The following is a 21527-nucleotide window of genomic DNA, read 5'->3' on the forward strand; positions in this document are numbered from 1 at the left end:
AATCACGCAGCGCACAGACTCTCTGATTGGCACAACGGCACAGAACTCTTCCTAGCAACGTGAAAGCGCTAATTCTCATTGGTCGGTGAGCTGCTGAGCGCACGCCCATCATACCCGAGTTGCCGTGTCTGTTTATTTTCCGCAACTTTTGGACACACTTTTGCTTGTTTTTGTAGGTCGGCTGGCTCATTTCTCTCACTAAACTGGCAACCTTAAAATACGGGACAAAGGGCGTCCCGTATCAGTTCAATACGGAACGCGTCTTTTAGTTTCCAATTACGGGACGATTCCGTATTTTAAGGGACGGGTGGCAACCCTACTGTTGATGCTATGGGGGTTAGCTGGCAATTTTACGAAGGCCGGCCCCAGATTGAGGTCCTCTGTTCGGCTTCTTAAGCGGCGGACGGAGGATCTTGGTCTGACGCCCATGATGGTCAACCTAGTGGGCCGCGACCGAGACCTGGTTTGAACCCGGGATTCTCTGGACAAGCGGATGCTTCTCTGTCCCGTGCAGGCCCCACCTTTCACATGAATGTGGAAGTACACCCTAACGCACGAGGAAAAATGGGCATGGATCTTCGTTATCGGAAGTTCCATGCTCAAGTCGGCTGCAGCCCGGATAGGAATTGAGCCGACTCCACTGCATGTCTGGTAAATCACTGTTGAAAACTGTGTTTGACATTTCTTTTTCTCTGCTCTCTTAGGATGAGGGGGGACTCAGGCGGCGGCCTGTCTGAAGTGTGGCTTATTATGTCGTTGTGTACCGTTCAGGTGATAGCTGCTTAGCTGGCGTGCTAGTTTGTGGCCTACTGTTGTTAGCCAGTCAGCTGTTAGCTGCGGCGCTAGCTTGTTGTGTTCACTAGGCTAGTAAACGTTAGCTTGTTGCTATCAGTCGGGCGGCTGTTAGCTTAATGCTACACTGTTGAACGTTACTGTGACTATAACATGCCTTAAACACTCTGACTACGACGTCATCTTTGACAGAGGATGTTAGTCGACCCTACACCCGGGTGCCATGCCAGCGAGGACTTCGTCAACATGGAGAACGGCGGCTGGGTGGCGTAGCGGACATTACCCTTGTCACCAACGCAGGAGATGCCGGGTTCGACTCGGTGTCCCGTTGACCAGTGTTGCAGTCCTCTCGGCCTGTGCTCAGGGTGAAGGTAGGAGTCCTGACCGGACTTTAAACACTTCTTCTTTTCTTCCCTTCTAAATGTTTTGTAATAACGATGTTTCCAAAACGTGTGTTGCTGCAATACATTGAGGATACGACGCGTGTTGTGTGTGAATTGTCTTGTCACTGGTATAGCTTCTCTCTCCATAGAAAATCGGCGTTGTTTTTTACATGTGTAAAAATGAACTGGTTAGTTGTGATGAGAACATGTGTGTTCATGTAACGTTTGTAACATGGGTGAACTCACAACTAATAGGGTTAATTAACCTGTGAAGCTATGCTTAGTGACATGTGATTGAGGAATGAATCTTTTTCTCAGCCTGTGATGACAATGAACAGCATGTTCACATATTAACAGGGGTACCTGTTCAACCTGGCCGTATCAAGGGTAAGATAGGAGGGGTGACCCCCCCGGTTTCCCTGGGGCTCCCCCCCCTCCTCTCAGACATGTTTGTTTACAATATATTGTGTCACTGTGTTTGTGGGGATACGATGTAACCCTCAGCTTAAGTTGCTGGGGTTGTGCTTCCGCTTGAGAAACTATTCTTTTCCTAAAGAAAAGGTTGTTTGGTCACTTATCATGTGTGCTTAGCAAGGCCTGTGGCAAATACGTAATCAAGGACTTATGTCTCTCTCGTTATGAAAAACGGCGTTCCTCTGTTGTAAGAGTGTACTTTTGCCATTTTTTGTTGTGATGAAGGGTTGTGTGTGTCGTTGTGATCTACAACTGGGTTAGGTTTGGCCCACAGAAGCACATGTGTAAGTCTGGACCGGGGCTCTTAAAGGGGCCCTCTCTGTTCTGTGTTTTTTCCTTAGTAAAACTCAGATAGCAGGTTAGCACATGAGCTATGTGAAGCTGTTAGATGCTTCATGTAGCATGCTATGACTGGGTCATGCTCTACTTTGTCATTACATCGTATCAGGGGTGAGGGGTCGTAAAGGGGTGAACTGGTAAACCTTTCCTCCCCTTTTCTGATTGGTCAGGGGTTAAAACCCCCTGTCCTTCATGGTTCCTGTCACGTTGCTGTTCGGCACGTTACAGGGTAGGGGGGGGGGGTTTCCTGGTCCCACGCCCTGGAAAATTGGGCGTGTGCACCGCGGAAATCCCCCCGCCATAGAGTACGTCACTGAGCGCGTTTCTATTGGTAAGACTTCCGTGAGTTGTTCAGGTTCCATGTTATGGATCTGTTCAGGGAGTTGTCAGAGCTCCTCCTCACGAAGCTCCTCCTCAGGGAGAAGTGCCTTCTGTGAGTTCGGACTCTCCTTCCCAGTGAGGGAGCCTCCTCAGAGTTTCAGAGCCTCCTCCTCAGATTGTCTAAGGTGAGTAGAACTTCAAAAAGGAGTTCTGCTCTATTGTATGTGTATTCGATTCAATTCGATTATTGAGTGTGTATTGGTTCAGTGCCTCCTCCTCGGAGAGCCCTAACCCAAGTGTTACATAGCTCAATGTTGCAATATTTCTTTTCAATCTATACAGCTCGCGTGGGAAGTCTCTCTGGGGATTCCCATCTCCTCCCTGTGGCGAGGGTGGCGGGATGTAAAAATGAAAAAAAAAATTACCCTCAGCCGCGTCACGTGGGATTCATGTCAGTCTGTGTTTCTTTTTTTAATAAAAAGAGGAAAGGACATGAAGCACGACGGCTCCTTGTCGTTCTCCCAGGCGACTTGGAGGAACAATGTCTGGTGTCTTGTTAGACTATCCATTGATGTGTTTGGGTCTCGACACGTACATAGTGCTGGCTCGGAGTGTTTCTGATAAGAATCACGCATGGGGCTGGTACGCCTTGGTTGCTCGTTATTAAAACTGCGTTTTTATAGGGCAACTGGGATGGAGGTTTTCTCTTCCGAGCGCCTGTTACTAGGTCTCGACGAATTCTCGTTCATATCTGGGGGATGTTAACGGAATAGATCAAAACATAGGTAGAGGGGTCTCGCGCCCTTGGGGTGGGCCACTGAGCGCGGTACGAATGGGACCGTCTGGGTGGCGCCCTCTTTTCATGTTTTAGATCGACACGCGTACCTACCCCCTCTCTTGGAGTGGGGATGTCGGCGTGATTAGGGCACGGGACTGGTCTGGTCACGCTGGTCCAGGTCAGTTAACCCGTTGTCCGCCGGGGACGCAGATCTGCTGTTCTGGTACCCTGCACTAACCTCACTTTGTGCATTTGCACTGAATAAAAATTCACAATGAACCTTTACATACCAACATTCGTCTGGCCACACCCCCATCCGCTACCTTCATAAGCAGGTGTGTGGCCACACACTCGCCTCCTTCTTCACTTTCACCACAAGGAAGTGCCTGTTATATACATCACTTGACGAGGTTGTTAAGCTGAAGAAAGTTGAGAGGAAAACAGAAGACAAGGAGACACGTTGACATATCTTTATTTTCTCTCTCACTATTTTCGAGAAAATACGGCGATATTGTCTTCGTCACTGGGGTGTCTGGAAGATGATGATCATTCTGACCTCCACCGGCTTTTTCGTATTAGGGGCTCACGCCGCTGATATACTCCCCGCCTGCAGTCCTCCTTGCTGCGGCTGGATAGGTATTGAACCTCCAGTCATACAGCTGGACTGTGGGAGGCACCGGCTGTTGTGAGACGCTGGTTTGCTTCCGAGCTGGGTGAGTAATGTTTTGCTTGCGAGCACTAGTTGTCTGTTGATGCTATGGGGGTTAGCTGGCAATTTTACGAAGGCCGGCCCCAGATTGAGGTCCTCTGTTCGGCTTCTTAAGCGGCGGATGGAGGATCTTGGTCTGACGCCCATGATGGTCAACCTAGTGGGCCGCGACCGAGACCTGGTTTGAACCCGGGATTCTCTGGACAAGCGGATGCTTCTCTGTCCCGTGCAGGCCCCACCTTTCACATGAATGTGGAAGTACACCCTAACGCACGAGGAAAAGTGGGCATGGATCTTCGTTATCGGAAGTTCCATGCTCAAGTCGGCTGCAGCCCGGATAGGAATTGAGCCGACTCCACTGCATGTCTGGTAAATCACTGTTGAAAACTGTGTTTGACATTTCTTTTTCTCTGCTCTCTTAGGATGAGGGGGGACTCAGGCGGCGGCCTGTCTGAAGTGTGGCTTATTATGTCGTTGTGTACCGTTCAGGTGATAGCTGCTTAGCTGGCGTGCTAGTTTGTGGCCTACTGTTGTTAGCCAGTCAGCTGTTAGCTGCGGCGCTAGCTTGTTGTGTTCACTAGGCTAGTAAACGTTAGCTTGTTGCTATCAGTCGGGCGGCTGTTAGCTTAATGCTACACTGTTGAACGTTACTGTGACTATAACATGCCTTAAACACTCTGACTACGACGTCATCTTTGACAGAGGATGTTAGTCGACCCTACACCCGGGTGCCATGCCAGCGAGGACTTCGTCAACATGGAGAACGGCGGCTGGGTGGCGTAGCGGACATTACCCTTGTCACCAATGCAGGAGATGCCGGGTTCGACTCGGTGTCCCGTTGACCAGTGTTGCAGTCCTCTCGGCCTGTGCTCAGGGTGAAGGTAGGAGTCCTGACCGGACTTTAAACACTTCTTCTTTTCTTCCCTTCTAAATGTTTTGTAATAACGATGTTTCCAAAACGTGTGTTGCTGCAATACATTGAGGATACGACGCGTGTTGTGTGTGAATTGTCTTGTCACTGGTATAGCTTCTCTCTCCATAGAAAATCGGGTTTGTTTTTTACATGTGTAAAAATGAACTGGTTAGTTGTGATGAGAACATGTGTGTTCATGTAACGTTTGTAACGTGGGTGAACTCACAACTAATAGGGTTAATTAACCTGTGAAGCTATGCTTAGTGACATGTGATTGAGGAATGAATCTTTTTCTCAGCCTGTGATGACAATGAACAGCATGTTCACATATTAACAGGGGTACCTGTTCAACCTGGTCGTATCAAGGGTAAGATAGGAGGGGTGACCCCCCCGGTTTCCCTGGGGCTCCCCCCCCCTCCTCTCAGACATGTTTGTTTACAATATATTGTGTCACTGTGTTTGTGGGGATACGATGTAACCCTCAGCTTAAGTTGCTGGGGTTGTGCTTCCGCTTGAGAAACTATTCTTTTCCTAAAGAAAAGGTTGTTTGGTCACTTATCATGTGTGCTTAGCAAGGCCTGTGGCCAATACGTAATCAAGGACTTATGTCTCTCTCGTTATGAAAAACGGCGTTCCTCTGTTGTAAGAGTGTACTTTTGCCATTTTTTGTTGTGATGAAGGGTTGTGTGTGTCGTTGTGATCTACAACTGGGTTAGGTTTGGCCCACAGAAGCACATGTGTAAGTCTGGACCGGGGCTCTTAAAGGGGCCCTCTCTGTTCTGTGTTTTTTCCTTAGTAAAACTCAGATAGCAGGTTAGCACATGAGCTATGTGAAGCTGTTAGATGCTTCATGTAGCATGCTATGACTGGGTCATGCTCTACTTTGTCATTACATCGTATCAGGGGTGAGGGGTTGTAAAGGGGTGAACTGGTAAACCTTTCCTCCCCTTTTCTGATTGGTCAGGGGTTAAAACCCCCTGTCCTTCATGGTTCCTGTCACGTTGCTGTTCGGCACGTTACAGGGTAGGGGGGGGGGGTTTCCTGGTCCCACGCCCTGGAAAATTGGGCGTGTGCACCGCGGAAATTCCCCCGCCATAGAGTACGTCACTGAGCGCGTTTCTATTGGTAAGACTTTCGTGAGTTGTTCAGGTTCCATGTTATGGATCTGTTCAGGGAGTTGTCAGAGCTCCTCCTCACGAAGCTCCTCCTCAGGGAGAAGTGCCTTCTGTGAGTTCGGACTCTCCTTCCCAGTGAGGGAGCCTCCTCAGAGTTTCAGAGCCTCCTCCTCAGATTGTCTAAGGTGAGTAGAACTTCAAAAAGGAGTTCTGCTCTATTGTATGTGTATTCGATTCAATTCGATTATTGAGTGTGTATTGGTTCAGTGCCTCCTCCTCGGAGAGCCCTAACCCAAGTGTTACATAGCTCAATGTTGCAATATTTCTTTTCAATCTATACAGCTCGCGTGGGAAGTCTCTCTGGGGATTCCCATCTCCTCCCTGTGGCGAGGGTGGCGGGATGTAAAAATGAAAAAAAAAATTACCCTCAGCCGTGTCACGTGGGATTCATGTCAGTCTGTGTTTCTTTTTTTAATAAAAAGAGGAAAGGACATGAAGCACGACGGCTCCTTGTCGTTCTCCCAGGCGACTTGGAGGAACAATGTCTGGTGTCTTGTTAGACTATCCATTGATGTGTTTGGGTCTCGACACGTACATAGTGCTGGCTCGGAGTGTTTCTGATAAGAATCACGCATGGGGCTGGTACGCCTTGGTTGCTCGTTATTAAAACTGCGTTTTTATAGGGCAACTGGGATGGAGGTTTTCTCTTGTTACTAGGTCTCGACGAATTCTCGTTCATATCTGGGGGATGTTAACGGAATAGATCAAAACATAGGTAGAGGGGTCTCGCGCCCTTGGGGTGGGCCACTGAGCGCGGTACGAATGGGACCGTCTGGGTGGCGCCCTCTTTTCATGTTTTAGATCGACACGCGTACCTACCCCCTCTCTTGGAGTGGGGATGTCGGCGTGATTAGGGCACGGGACTGGTCTGGTCACGCTGGTCCAGGTCAGTTAACCCGTTGTCCGCCGGGGACGCAGATCTGCTGTTCTGGTACCCTGAGGGACTTGTGCTTTTTTTCGGGGGGAAAAATGCCGGGTCGGCCCGGGTGTCACAGGGTTGGGCGTTATGGAGACCCTTTGTTGGGTACATGTTGTACCCTGTGCTACTTTTTCCTTTCGCCCCTCTCTTACGCATGGCGAAGAGGGGGCTATTGGGGTGGTCTTATGGACCTCCTCTGGCATCCCTGTGTGCTTCCCGGGCCGCCGGGCCCGGTCCGAAGTTGTGTTTCGTCGACCCGTAGGCCTGGAATAACCCCTTTTTTGAAAACTGAAACACTTGTACTGCGGTATAGCCAGTGTATACCCGCAGGTGTGTTTTGGAGTTTTTTCTTGAGGGGTTATAGGAACAACCACCGCATGTGGTACCAAGAGGGTGGTTGATTCCCTGGTGTGTTGGAGCAGAGTCAACTCCCGGGTTACCCGGTTGAGTGTGCCCCTGCACGTTCATGACGTCTGCCAATCGTGTCAGCCTTCTCTGCCTCGGCCCCTCTGGGTCGGGGTTTTTTGGTGGAGACTTTGTCATGGTGCACAACAATGCCAGCATACACCCCTTCCGCCGGGGGTGCTGTTTTCAGTTGACCCCTTTGGCGCCTGTCTCGTCCGCAGTGCTCCAGGCTCGGGTCAATTGCCTGCTGCCTGGATTGAGGGATCGACCCCTTCTGGGGTCGTCTCCCCGGTGCGCTGCCTGCTCCCGCTGTAGTGTAGCCTCTTGAGTGCTTCGAGTTACAGCCATGCTGACTGCCTGAGTGTGCCAGGGTCAGTGTGCCAGGCGGCGTGCTAGTGGGGGGAAGGGCCCGCTCTTGGAGGGGCCCTGTCCAAATACGCTGGCGATGTGGGGGGCGGTGTCACTAAGTGACCGCCTGGTGAGGTCTTGATGCTGTGGTGTCGTTGACCTCTCCGGGCCCCCTTTTTCCGGGGGATCCAGTCCCTTCAGTGGGTCTGGGTCTTCCTTCGCGCTCCGCTGCTACGGCCTTTTCATGGGGTTGAGTTGTTCTTGACCCCGTGATTTTGGGGGCAGTAACGAGGTTTGTTCGTTCCGTTCGTTCCCTGGTGGCATGCGGGTTGTGCGTGTGCGTAGTCGTGGGGTCAAGCCACGGTCTGCTCACCCTGTGCGTTGAGTTGCTCGAGTTTCTCTTCGCACGGTCGGATCCGTCTCCCTCCCGTCCTCCAATAGGGAGGGTATCCTCCATTAGGGAGGGTCGGGGGGGCTCGGTCCTCCCCGGTTCTGATGGTTGTGGGGGGCCTCAGTGGGGTACATTTGTCGAGCTTCAAGCTCCCGCTCAGCTCCCGTAGTGCAGATGACGCTGAGCGGAAGCTAGTATGATATAGAACATAAGGTTATGAATATAACCAAGTTCTATGAATACTAGTGACGCTCAGCGTCTGGACGCCACTGCGGCCTTTGATCTCACCTTGTGGTGAAAGATTGGGAAGGAGGCGAGTGTGTGGCCACACACCTGCTTATGAAGGTAGCGGATGGGGGTGTGGCCAGACGAATGTTGGTATGTAAAGGTACATTGTGAATTTTTATTCAGTGCAAATGCACAAAGTGAGGTTAGTGCAGATGACGCTGAGCGTCACTAGTATTCATAGAACTTGGTTATATTCATAACCTTACGTTTTTATTTATAAGATTCATTCTAATGAAGGGAACATTCCTGTACAATTTAAGACCTACTTTAAAAACAATTATTTATCCTGTACTACTTGTCAATCTTTACATCTTCATCTTCCTAAATTTCTTACATGCAGAGGTACATTTTCTATTAAATATAGGTGTGAAATTATGGAATGATTTTCTCCATCTTGCAAAAAAATCTTCTTCAAAAACTTACAAAAAAGGTTTGAAGGAACATCTGATTATTATATTGTAACTTGTGTATTGTAATCAGTGTATTGTATTTAAACGTGTGCAGTGTATTTACTTATTTTTTACTTACACACACTCTCACTCTCACTTTCACACACTTTCACTCTCTGTTAGGGTGAGGTGTCCTTTCTATAACCCAGGAGCAGAACACAGGTACAGGAGAATAGAGTGGTTTAGAATATTGAATTGGAGTATGGGAAGCAAGGTCCAAGGTGGTGAGGAGCTCAGAGACAAGGATCAAGGAGTGGAGGAGTGACAGTCTGTGTGTGTGTGTGTGTGTGTGTGTGTGTGTGTGTGTGTGTGTGTGTGTGTGTGTGTGTGTGTGTGTGTGTGTGTGTGTGTGTGTGTGTGTGTGTGTGTGTGTGTGTGTGTGTGTGTGTGTGTGTGTGTGTGTGTGTGTGTGTGTGTGTGTGTGTGTGTGTGTGTGTGTGTGTGTGTGTGTGTGTGTGTGTGTGTGTGTGTGTGTGTGTGTGTGTGTGTGTGTGTGTGTGTGTGTGTGTGTGTGTGTGAGTGAGAGAGGTCCATGATGGTTCAGGCTGGTGAGGGTCCGTGGTTGAGGTGTAGCCCAGAGAGGTGAGATCCTGGACATCAGAGAACAAGAGTTAGTATAGAGCAAAAGTCACTTTGCACAAGAAGACATGATTCCATGAACGCTGAGGTCTGAATAGAGTCCTAAACCACGGGAGGTGAAAGCAACACTCGGACAAGGAGTGACAGGAGTGCAGGCCTCTTATCCCGGCTCCTTGATGATGTGAGGGTTCTCAGGTGTGTAGGCCGCGCCCAGGTAGAGTGGATGTGAGGCGGGAACAGGAAGAGGATTATGTATGGGCCTGGGAACCTGCTGACACACAGGGGAGAGAAAATCCCTGGCTGTGGCTGTAACACGCACGCACGCACGCGCACGCGCACACACACACACACACGCACACACACGCACACACACTTACTCATACTTACTTCTTACTCTCACACGCCCACAAGGTCCTTACATTGATCTTGTTTTCCAACTTGCTATATGTAATATAATTCTGTTTATTATTATAGGCAGAGGTTTCTTATAAGCCTTCTGGGCTTTTCTGCCTCTTCCTGCTGTATATATTTTGTACTTTATAGTTGTCGTTATTGTGTTGTTGTTTTTTTAATCTTGTTGTTATACTGTGCGAAAACTAAACTAAACTAAACTAAAGTTACCAAAGTAGTTTCTTAATAACTGCTGTGAAGGAAGAGTGCACTGCATTTACAACACAAGACTAAATGAGAGCAACACGGCATGCGGCATGATAATCGTTTTATCTTGATTATCTTGTTTTCATGATCATGGGAAGCCAACATCATAATTTAAACTTTATTAATTGCCCAGCCCTAGTATCTTTGCAAGTGCGCTTTCATGTGTGTATAATATGCACCAGGGCTGTCCTCAACTAAAGAAATACTAAGTCGACTAATAATCATAAGACTGCTAAATCGATTAGTTTGATATAATAGAAAATAATCTATAAAATAGTATTTTCCCCCATGTTCACTACACCAAGAGAGATCGGAATAACATTTTACACATTATCGGCGACAGTGGCTCAGTAGGTAGAGCAGTCGTCTGGTAATCTGAAGGTTCCTGGTTTGATTCCGGCGCCTCCTGGCAGCGTGTCGAAGTGTCCTTGAGCAAGACACTTAACCCCTAACTGCTGCCGATGAGCAGGTTGGCACCTTGCATGGTCGCCTCTGCTGTCAGTGTGAGTGAATGGGTGAATGTGAGGCATGAGTTGTAAAAGCACAATATAAATGCAGTTCACATTTAATATACATTTTCCCATTCCTGCTCTTTATTTCACAACGCTGCAACAACAAGGAAACAGGGTCATGGAGATCAAGATGAAGCAGCTCACTTTCGGTACGAAATGGATGAACTGCACGGTAGTTGAGAGGCGATTGGGAAAATTAGGAATATTAATTAGTATTTGATTAGTATTCAAATACATGCATGTGTGATGAAAGAGTAACATTGCTCAACAATGTTATATTGGAGGCTCTTTGACTATACATCTTGTCACCAGAGTGCCTATTTCTTCCTCTGGAGAGGGAGAGCTTCTCTGTATACTTTCCTGAAGTCTGAGTATACAGTCAGGTCCATACATATTTGGACATTGACACAATTTTAACAATTATTATACCACCATAATGGACTTGAAATAAAACAATCAAGATGTGCCTCAAGTGCAACAGAATTTGAGGGGATTTACATCCAGTTCTGGTGTAACAGTGTACGAATTACACCCTCCTTATCATGGGTTTCCTTCTCTCCAATGTTATCTCCCCATCTAAAGTATTTACTGCCTTATTAACACACTAACGCACTAACTTAGTAGTAGTTCCCGGTGACTATATTTTGTGAGTTTCATCCCTAGAATATTTGAAATATCTCATGTGGGAACACAAGCAAGATGGGAGCGGAGAGTTTCAGGAGGTCCCCCCCCTCTTACACCCCCCCCCCCCCCCCCCCCCCAGTTTATCCTCTCTATGGCTGAGTGCCTTCTGTTTGTCCTCAAATGAAGCCAGAGTGCAGAGTTCATGGCGTATCCTTTACCACGCTAATCTGTTGACACTTTAAACGCGGCATTATAATTTACCCCGGCGCGTATAATAAGAAACATCAAGAATGCCTTCTGTCGCATAAATACCGGGCCTGCCAAAATATGTAAATTACAGATTGAGTCTAGAACAATCTCTTCTGGTTTTTACTGAACCTTTTGATGTTAACAATTGCCAGTAATTTCAAATTTATATGCCTGCATATTTTTTGTTTTTATTTGTAATGTTCCAGAGCTCCTCAGGAGCCAGATTGTAGCACTACACTAAATGACAAAGCCTCAGTCGGGGCATGTTCAGACCTAGCCTCCTTCTGAAGTGCTGGTGTGTGGTGCGTGTGCGTGTGAGTGTGTGTGTGTGTATGTGTGTGTGCACAATGTATCTGGCGAACACAAGACGGCTATATTAACCACAATGGACCACATAAGGCGGCACGGTGGTGTAGTGGGTAAGACTGTCGTCTCACAGCTAGAAGGTCCAGGGTTTGATTCCTGCTTGGGGACCAGGTTGGCGTGTTGCCAGTTACCCAGGTGGGGTATCTCCCAGGCCTTTCTGTCGGAGTTTGCATGTTTTCCCCGAGTTCGCATCCCCCCCCCCCGATAAGATAAACCCAATGGAAAGACATGCACAACAGATTGCTAACGCTGACGTGTCCTTGACGAAGTCGGACAGGAGCACTTGGATTGGTACCCGCCGCAGCCCTTTTTGGGAAGGACGATGGGATGGGTAAAGCACAGAGACTCAATTCCATTGGCGACCCAAACAATTGCATGTGTGTGTTCCTGTGTGTGCCGCCCATCACATGTGTGTGTCACTGCATGATAAATAAAGACTTCTTCAAAAGTCCAGTTTATTTATTATATTATTATTATTATTATTATTATTATTATTATTATTATTATTATTATTATTATTATTATTATTATTATTATTATTATTATTATTATTATTATTATTATTATTATTATTATTATTATTGTTTATTATATATATTCACCGGGCGGCCATTTTGCTCTTACAGTATGTCATGTTCAGGTTGGGATTCCTCTCCATCCTGTTCCCACAGGTGTCTTAAAAAATTTTTTTAGATCTTGTGCCAAATAGAAAAATAAGGAAATTAAACTAGCAGCAATATACACCAGGTTAATGACGAACGGATGAATTAGATACACTAGGACAGTGGTTATCATCCTTTCTGATGTCGAGGACCCCTACACTGACACACATTCAGCCGCGAAATGAAAGTAAACAACTAAATCGGTTAAAACAGTCGCATGTTGACACAAGGCGGTTGGAAATTGTTCTCTTAAATTCTGTAAATGTTGGAAGAACCACCAATTTTAGAGTTAGTTGGAGGTCATTCCCAAGTGCATCAATAAAAAAAAGGCTGATTGCCCAAGTTCAGAGCACGCTCTTATATATTAATGAGAGTGTTATTCATTCACTTCCTCACCTCAGATTTTTCCTTGAACTTGCGACCTTTCGGTCACAAACCTGCTTCTCTAACCATTTTGGATTTGAAATTCAAATTATAAGCAGCGTTCATACAGTAGTACACCAGCACTCCCCCAAGGGAATGAAAAAAAATATATATATTAATATTTATGGTATGTATATACCATAGACATTTATATATTTATATTTACAGCATATATATATATATATCCATATCTGTCTGAATATATCTGCATATAATCCTTCTATATATCTACGTATACACCTGCATATAACCCATATAACTCTGTAGGATAGCATGTACAATAATGATGTATATACATCTGTACATATCTATACATACCTGCATACTTACAGACATACCTGTATGTACAATCCTTTTTACATATCTGTTAGAGGTGTAACGGTACGTGTATCCGTCCCGCGAATTTACGGTACGGCCGTCACGGTGCGGTACGCTCAGCCATACGGAGAATACGCCGCTCGTCGCCAACACACACGCCATGCATCGCCAACACACACACACACACACACGCCGCGCGTCGCCAACACACACACACACGCCGCGCATCGCCAACACACACACACACACACACGCTGCGCGTCGCCAACACACGCCGCGCATCGCCAACACACACACACACACGCGTCGCCAACAAACAACAACAACATTCTCCCCCGCCGGACTCACGCTGATCAAATAAAAAAAAGAAACATACTTTTTCGGACTGATCATCTGAGCTCCTCTCGACTCCAGTTGAACTGCTATTGTGTTTAAATCCAAATAATCCTCTGCCATTGTTGTGTAACATGTCATCTGTTCTCTAGTATTCAGTCTCGTGCAGTTAAATCCTCTCTAGAAGTGAAAGTGAAACTTACCAAGCCTATAAGTTGTTAAAGGGGCACTAGGCAATTAATTTACTCTGGATGCCTGAACACAGAGTGACACCAGTATCACTGACTACCACGGCAAGCCTATAGAAAATTATTATATTTAATAATAATAATTATAATAATTATCATAAATATAATATATAATTTTTTTTTTTTTTATTAATAAAAAAAATAATTATATTAATAATAAAAAGAAATGTCTGTTGTACCGAACTCGTACCGAACCGTGACCCCAATACCGAGGTATGTACCGAACCGTGGCTTCTGTGTACCGTTATACCCCTAAAATCTGTAGATACTATATCTATATCTGTTACGAATGGCGTGTTTTGATAGCATGGTGGAGTGTGGAAACCAGTTGCAGCAGATAACGGAGAGATAACTTAACAGGAAGCAGGAGACGGCGTTGTGATGATAACAAGGTTTACTCAAACAGAAAACAAGGAAACACGACTGACACACAGGTAACATTAATCAATGAACCAGCAAGTGTATGCTGGCCCAGAACACTTAAATACAAACACTACAGTAATTAGACACAGAGGGTAATTACTAACAGGACACAGGTGTGGTAGAGAGAACTAACAGAATACAGAGCACACAGGGGGAAACAATAACAATTGTACAAACTGAGACAAACGAGACTAAAACACATTTACAAAACACAGACAGTAGGGACACAAGACTAACACAGTGGAAATAATAAAGACAACATAGACAACGAATAAATCAAACATAAATGGCAGCAAATAATGTTAATCAGGTGAGTGAGCTGATGCCAGATCTGCCACATCTGGATCAGCCCACCGGCAGGGGTGGCCAACCCGCGGCTTGCGAGCCGCATGCGGCTCTTTGCCCGTCAATGTGCGGCTCTTCCACCAAAAAAAAATTAAAAAAAATAATTTTGTTTTATTAATTTTTTGCCCTTTTTTTTTTTTTTTACTTTTTTTTCATAAGGACGTAGAATAAACATTTAATTTTTTTTTTAAATTGTCCATTTGCATGTTCTTGGTATCTGAATCTAGGGACATATATGGATCAGTGTCAGAAATAGTGTATCTGTTACTAGGCTTGAGTAAATTGTAATGAACCAAAGGAGAATATCAATTCTATTTAAACATTTTTTTTATGTTTGACTGTGAATAACACCATGCTAAAATTGACCAGACCTGAAAAATCTAAGCAAATGAATAAAGGGCAGATGATTAAACAGAAGGTTTTGTAGATATAGTACTGAATTCTGCCATCTTTTTTATAATGTAAATTTCTCCACCATTTTTCATCATATTGCAACACCGTTTTTTGCAAGACGTTCACAGAAAGGTAGAGAAACTAACTGCGTTCTGTTTTATGGCAATAACGTTCAGGTTTGTGGGAGATAATCCCAAAAAATAAGAGAAATAAAAAAGTAAATCCAGAAGTCAGATGATTGACAGGGGCTGGTGTGAGCTGGGTAGGGTAGTTTTTCGAAATTTGAAAGCCCTGAGTCTCTTCCTTCAAAAGACTACACTCACTTTTGGATGTGCCACTTCCTCCTGTCAATATGCGCCGGTTTCCGACTCAATGCCCTGAGATTTCTATAATCTTATATTTCACTAATAACAGTTAAAATAATTGGTAAATAAACGTACAGTAATGCTGAAAATATACACTTTTACTGTATATCTCGGGCTTAAGAGGTTAACCCTGTGAGGCCCAAACTAAAAAGACATTAGCAACTTCAGAGGCCAGAGGGTGGGACATATAAACACATTTACTATCAAATAGCATTGTGAACAAAAGGACCAATTGACTATACATGTGCTTAAAGGGGAACTATCTTATAAATGGCCTTTTTCAGTGTTTACCATTGTTTCTTAGCTATGTGGACTTATATTAATAGGATCTATGTCTCTAATTCTCATATTGGAAATATCCTGAAAATGTGCATATCTGTGATGTCAGAGATTTCTCAGCTGCATAATAATGTGGCAGTTGATGTGGCAGTTGGCACCAGGCCACACAGTGGTTGGAGCCCAGCCTCAAAACGGCTTAAGATCTTGAGGTAGAAAAATGCGGTTTTTGAGTACTTGATTAGAAATACAAAACAATGCATTTTTATAAAAAAAAAATTTAAACCTAGGTGTTCCATAGACTCACAGGAATTGTGTAAAAGTGCCCAAATAGTGAAATAAATAGTAAAATAGTTCCCCTTTAACACTTTTTAAATAAACATAATTTTTTTAAATGGCTAAAAGTGATTTTGTAATTTTGCAACCGTGGGTCTCACAGGGTACTTTTAACCCTGTGAGGCCCAAATAAAAAAGACATTAGCAACTTCAGAGGCCAGAGGGTGAGACCTATAAACACATGACTGAAAAAAAAGGTTGAGAAACGCTGGTATATGGTGTGGCTCTTTGTGGTACTACAGTAATTTTTGTGGCTCTTAGTCTCTGACAGGTTGGCCACCCCTGTATGTAGTGTGAAGGGGTGTATGGAAGGGGAGTTGAGAAGGTCCGAAACCTGGACCAGCCGAACCGGGAGGAGGGTTGCCGTCCGGTCCCGCAGGACCGGAGGAAGCGTTACATATATCTGTACTTATCCCTTACATACTCTTACTAGTTATGCTGCTGGCCAGTATGACTTACTACCATAGTGTCTTTATACCTGTATCACTGTATATATTAATACTACAATTCTGTAAATACATCTAATTAGCACTATACTCAGTAATTTAAATATTTTGTACCCAATTTAATCACCTGCACATTGTATATTACTATTGCACTTTACTGTTACATTTGCACCCTGTTTTGATGTCAAACTTATTTTCGTTGTACTGTATGATGATGACAATACATTTGAATTAGGGATGTCCGATATTATCGCCTACCGATATTATCGGCCGATATCGGCATTAAAAGTTGATATCGGAAAAACAATATCGGTATTGGTTTAAATTTATTTAATTTTATTAATTTTTTTTACATTTCTATAACCTTTATTAACCCAGGCAAGCAAGTAAGAACAAATTCTGATTTTATTTATTGTCAAAAATATGCATAATGTTGTGTTAATTCCACAACAAAAGACATGTAATGTTAATTACCTGAAATTATTCAGTTTTGGGGGGGGGGGGGGGGGGACCCTGCATATGTCGGTATCGGTTGATATCGGTTGATATCAGTATCGGAAATTAAGAGTTGGACAATATCGGTATATCGGTATCTGTAACTGAGGGGTACAATTCCCTGACTGTATTGATAAGTATGGTATCATTAAACCACTACCGCTTTATGTACTTTAATTACTGGCCATACAGTACATGATATATAAATATGATGAACACTTCCCACAATGAATCGGTTCCACACAAAGGTGTAATCAAGTATTTATTGCAGCAAAAGGTACATAATATACTTCTCTGTATTTTACTTTGGATGCGCTTATAAGGCAAAGGAATGTGCGTAGGCAAATCAATAATGAATGTCCATTCTCTGGTTACGCAGGAGGTAATTATACAACCTGAATCTTAGGGAATTATATCTATGGTACACTAGTAATGTATAGCGGGAGATACTGGAAGGGTCCCCCCGGTTGTAAGCCAGCAGGGGTAGAGGATCTGTCGGTAGTAGAGAGTCTGGTCAATGATGACTAAGGAGACTCCAAGTACAGGAGACGGTGCAATAGTCTCTTGATCCACAGACGAATACAGCTGTTCTCCGTAGACTGTAGCTCCACAGTGAAGAAAGCTAGCCGGCCTCAGGCTCTCTGAGGCGCAGACTCGACTGGTCTCCTCACAGGGTAAATCCAACACGTGTAGGCGTCTGCGATTCTCCGCTCCATAAATCACAGGACCAAAACAAATATAATCCAGCCGCAAAGGGCTATGTAGTCGTCGGGTAGATTAATCCAGTGTACATGTCCACACGGTTCTCGTCTAGGTCTCCTCGGGTGAAAGCGCCATGAAAGCAGCCCAGCCTGGATAAGCACTCTAGCTGATACGAGGAAGCGTTGGTGATGCTGGTCACTGTAGAACATCGCCAACACACACACACACACACACGCCGCGCGTCGCCAACACACACACACACGCCGCGCATCGCCAACACACACACACACACACACGCTGCGCGTCGCCAACACACACACACACGCCGCGCATCGCCAACACACACACACACACGCGTCGCCAACAAACAACAACAACATTCTCCCCCGCCGGACTCACGCTGATCAAATAAAAAAAAGAAACATACTTTTTCGGACTGATCATCTGAGCTCCTCTCGACTCCAGTTGAACTGCTATTGTGTTTAAATCCAAATAATCCTCTGCCATTGTTGTGTAACATGTCATCTGTTCTCTAGTATTCAGTCTCGTGCAGTTAAATCCTCTCTAGAAGTGAAAGTGAAACTTACCAAGCCTATAAGTTGTTAAAGGGGCACTAGGCAATTAATTTACTCTGGATGCCTGAACACAGAGTGACACCAGTATCACTGACTACCACGGCAAGCCTATAGAAAATTATTATATTTAATAATAATAATAATAATAATTATCATAAATATAATATATAATTTTTTTTTTTTTTTTATTAATAAAAAAAATAATTATATTAATAATAAAAAGAAATGTCTGTTGTACCGAACTCGTACCGAACCGTGACCCCAATACCGAGGTATGTACCGAACCGTGGCTTCTGTGTACCGTTATACCCCTAAAATCTGTAGATACTATATCTATATCTGTTACGAATGGCGTGTTTTGATAGCATGGTGGAGTGTGGAAACCAGTTGCAGCAGATAACGGAGAGATAACTTAACAGGAAGCAGGAGACGGCGTTGTGATGATAACAAGGTTTACTCAAACAGAAAACAAGGAAACACGACTGACACACAGGTAACATTAATCAATGAACCAGCAAGTGTATGCTGGCCCAGAACACTTAAATACAAACACTACAGTAATTAGACACAGAGGGTAATTACTAACAGGACACAGGTGTGGTAGAGAGAACTAACAGAATACAGAGCACACAGGGGGAAACAATAACAATTGTACAAACTGAGACAAACGAGACTAAAACACATTTACAAAACACAGACAGTAGGGACACAAGACTAACACAGTGGAAATAATAAAGACAACATAGACAACGAATAAATCAAACATAAATGGCAGCAAATAATGTTAATCAGGTGAGTGAGCTGATGCCAGATCTGCCACATCTGGATCAGCCCACCGGCAGGGGTGGCCAACCCGCGGCTTGCGAGCCGCATGCGGCTCTTTGCCCGTCAATGTGCGGCTCTTCCACCAAAAAAAAATTAAAAAAAATAATTTTGTTTTATTAATTGTTTGCCTTTTTTTTTTTTTTTTTACTTTTTTTTCATAAGGACGTAGAATAAACATTTAATTTTTTTTTTTAATTGTCCATTTGCATGTTCTTGGTATCTGAATCTAGGGACATATATGGATCAGTGTCAGAAATAGTGTATCTGTTACTAGGCTTGAGTAAATTGTAATGAACCAAAGGAGAATATCAATTCTATTTAAACATTTTTTTTATGTTTGACTGTGAATAACACCATGCTAAAATTGACCAGACCTGAAAAATCTAAGCAAATGAATAAAGGGCAGATGATTAAACAGAAGGTTTTGTAGATATAGTACTGAATTCTGCCATCTTTTTTATAATGTAAATTTCTCCACCATTTTTCATCATATTGCAACACCGTTTTTTGCAAGACGTTCACAGAAAGGTAGAGAAACTAACTGCGTTCTGTTTTATGGCAATAACGTTCAGGTTTGTGGGAGATAATCCCAAAAAATAAGAGAAATAAAAAAGTAAATCCAGAAGTCAGATGATTGACAGGGGCTGGTGTGAGCTGGGTAGGGTAGTTTTTCGAAATTTGAAAGCCCTGAGTCTCTTCCTTCAAAAGACTACACTCACTTTTGGATGTGCCACTTCCTCCTGTCAATATGCGCCGGTTTCCGACTCAATGCCCTGAGATTTCTATAATCTTATATTTCACTAATAACAGTTAAAATAATTGGTAAATAAACGTACAGTAATGCTGAAAATATACACTTTTACTGTATATCTCGGGCTTAAGAGGTTAACCCTGTGAGGCCCAAACTAAAAAGACATTAGCAACTTCAGAGGCCAGAGGGTGGGACATATAAACACATTTACTATCAAATAGCATTGTGAACAAAAGGACCAATTGACTATACATGTGCTTAAAGGGGAACTATCTTATAAATGGCCTTTTTCAGTGTTTACCATTGTTTCTTAGCTATGTGGACTTATATTAATAGGATCTATGTCTCTAATTCTCATATTGGAAATATCCTGAAAATGTGCATATCTGTGATGTCAGAGATTTCTCAGCTGCATAATAATGTGGCAGTTGATGTGGCAGTTGGCACCAGGCCACACAGTGGTTGGAGCCCAGCCTCAAAACGGCTTAAGATCTTGAGGTAGAAAAATGCGGTTTTTGAGTACTTGATTAGAAATACAAAACAATGCATTTTTATAAAAAAAAAATTTAAACCTAGGTGTTCCATAGACTCACAGGAATTGTGTAAAAGTGCCCAAATAGTGAAATAAATAGTAAAATAGTTCCCCTTTAACACTTTTTAAATAAACATAATTTTTTTAAATGGCTAAAAGTGATTTTGTAATTTTGCAACCGTGGGTCTCACAGGGTACTTTTAACTTTTAAAAAGGTTGAGAAACGCTGGTATATGGTGTGGCTCTTTGTGGTACTACAGTAATTTTTGTGGCTCTTAGTCTCTGACAGGTTGGCCACCCCTGTATGTAGTGTGAAGGGGTGTATGGAAGGGTAGTTGAGAAGGTCCGAAACCTGGACCAGCCGAACCGGGAGGAGGGTTGCCGTCCGGTCCCGCAGGACCGGAGGAAGCGTTACATATATCTGTACTTATCCCTTACATACTCTTACTAGTTATGCTGCTGGCCAGTATGACTTACTACCATAGTGTCTTTATACCTGTATCACTGTATATATTAATACTACAATTCTGTAAATACATCTAATTAGCACTATACTCAGTAATTTAAATATTTTGTACCCAATTTAATCACCTGCACATTGTATATTACTATTGCACTTTACTGTTACATTTGCACCCTGTTTTGATGTCAAACTTATTTTCGTTGTACTGTATGATGATGACAATACATTTGAATTAGGGATGTCCGATATTATCGCCTACCGATATTATCGGCCGATATCGGCATTAAAAGTTGATATCGGAAAAACAATATCGGTATTGGTTTAAATTTATTTAATTTTATTAATTTTTTTTACATTTCTATAACCTTTATTAACCCAGGCAAGCAAGTAAGAACAAATTCTGATTTTATTTATTGTCAAAAATATGCATAATGTTGTGTTAATTCCACAACAAAAGACATGTAATGTTAATTACCTGAAATTATTCAGTTTTGGGGGGGGGGGGGGGGACCCTGCATATGTCGGTATCGGTTGATATCGGTTGATATCAGTATCGGAAATTAAGAGTTGGACAATATCGGTATATCGGTATCTGTAACTGAGGGGTACAATTCCCTGACTGTATTGATAAGTATGGTATCATTAAACCACTACCGCTTTATGTACTTTAATTACTGGCCATACAGTACATGATATATAAATATGATGAACACTTCCCACAATGAATCGGTTCCACACAAAGGTGTAATCAAGTATTTATTGCAGCAAAAGGTACATAATATACTTCTCTGTATTTTACTTTGGATGCGCTTATAAGGCAAAGGAATGTGCGTAGGCAAATCAATAATGAATGTCCATTCTCTGGTTACGCAGGAGGTAATTATACAACCTGAATCTTAGGGAATTATATCTATGGTACACTAGTAATGTATAGCGGGAGATACT

The sequence above is a fragment of the Notolepis coatsorum genome (assembly GCF_963971535.1).
Source record: "Notolepis coatsorum genome assembly, chromosome: 12".
NCBI lineage: Eukaryota > Metazoa > Chordata > Actinopteri > Aulopiformes > Paralepididae > Notolepis > Notolepis coatsorum.